A 1,847-nucleotide genomic window follows, 5' to 3' on the forward strand; every position below is an offset into this window, starting at 1 on the left:
GAGGTCTTTCATCCATTTGGAGTCTATTTTTGTGGGTGATGTCAGGAAATGGTCCAGTTTCATTCTTTGGCATGTGGCTGTCCAATTTTCCCAACACCATTTGTTGAAGAGACTGCCTTTTTTCCATTGGACATTCTTTCCTGCTTTGTCAAAGATTACTTGACCATAGAGTTGAGGGTCTATTTCTGGGTTCTCTCTTCTGTTCCATTGATCTGTGTGTCTGTTTTTGTGCCAGTACCATACTGTCTTGATGATGATACCTTTGTGATAGAGCTTGAAGTCTGAAACTGTGATACTACCAACTTTGGCTTTCTTTTCAATATTCTTCTGGCTATTTGGAGTCTTTTCTGGTTCCATATAAATTTTAGGATTATTTGTTCCATTTCTTTGAAAACAATGAATTGTATTTTGATAGGGATTGCATTAAATATGTCAATTGCTCTGGGTAGCATAGACATTTTGACAATATTTGTTCTTCTAATCCATGAGCATGGAACGTTTTTCCATTTCCTGTGTCTTCCTCAGTTTCTTTCATGAGTACTTTATAGTTTTCTGAGTACAAATTCTTTGCCTCTTTGGTTAGGTTTATTCCTAGGTATCTTACGGTTTGGAGTGCAATTGTAAATGGGATTGCCTCCTTAATTTCTCTTTCTTCTGTTTTGCTGTTGGTGTATAGAAATGCAACCGATTTCTGTGCATTGATTATATATCCTGACACTTTACTGAATTCCTGTTTTGGAGTGGAGTCTCTTGGGTTTTCCACATAAAGTATCATATCATCTGCAAAGAGTGAGTTTTACTTCTTCATGGCCAATTCAGATGCTTTTTATTTCTTTTTGCTATCTAATTGCTGAGGCTAGGACTTCTAGTACTATGCTGAATAGCAGTGGTGATAGTGGACATCCCTGCCATGTTCCTGCCCTTAGGGGAAAAGCTCTCATTTTTTTCCCCATTGAGAATAATATGGGTGTTTCATAGATGGCTTTGATGGTATTGAGGTACGTACCCTGTATCCGTACACTTTGAAGAGTTTTGATCAAGAAACAATGCTGTACTTTGTCAAATCCTTTTTCTGCATCTATTGAGAGTATCATATGGTTCTTGTTCTTTCTTTTATTAACGTACTTACCACATTGATTGATTTGTGGATGTTGAACCAACCTTGCAGCCCAGGAATAAATCCCACTTGGTCGTGGTGAATAATCCTTTTTATGTACTGTTGGATCATATTGGTCATGGTAAATAATTTTTTTAATGTACTGTTCGATCATATTGGCTAGTATTTTGGTGATAATTTTCCCATTTATGTTCATCAAGGATATTGGTCTAAAATTCTCTTTTTTGATGGGGCCTTTGTCTGGTTTTGGGATCAAGGTAATGCTGGACTCATAAAATGAGTTTGGAAGTTTTCCTTCCATTTCTATTTTTTGGAACAGTTTCGGGAGAATAGGTAGTAATTCTTTTTTAATTAACAATAATCGCACCTTGGATAAACCTCATTGGCTACGATACTGACACTATGCAAAGCTAGTAATTCTTTTTTAAATGTTTGGTACAATTTCCCTGGGAAGCTGTCTGGCCCTGGGCTCTTGTTTGTTGGGAGATTTTTGATGATTGCTTCAATCTCCTTACTGGTTATGGGTCTGTTCAGGTTTTCTATATATTCCTGGTTCAGTTTAGTAGTTTATATGTCTCTAGGAATGCATCCATTTCTTCTGGATTGTCTTAATTTGCTGGCATATAGTTGCTCATAATATGTTCTTATAATTGTTTGTGTTTCTTTAGCATTGGTTGTGATCTCTCCTCTTTCATTCATGATTTTATTTATTTAGGCCCTTTCTCTTTTC

The 1,847-nt window shown here is 36.4% G+C and overlaps 1 non-coding gene across 1 annotated transcript; it reads right to left on the reverse strand.

Moving 5' to 3' along the window:
* Positions 1-1,386: 1,386 nt before the first annotated feature.
* On the reverse strand, positions 1,387-1,529 carry LOC116871793. The gene has a single exon (XR_004383505.1). It is a non-coding gene; the product is annotated as a U4 spliceosomal RNA (small nuclear RNA).
* Positions 1,530-1,847: the final 318 nt, after the last annotated feature.

This window comes from Lontra canadensis, unplaced genomic scaffold (genome assembly GCF_010015895.1).
Source record: "Lontra canadensis isolate GAN:19392208 unplaced genomic scaffold, GSC_riverotter_1.0 scaffold27, whole genome shotgun sequence".
Taxonomy (NCBI): domain Eukaryota; kingdom Metazoa; phylum Chordata; class Mammalia; order Carnivora; family Mustelidae; genus Lontra; species Lontra canadensis.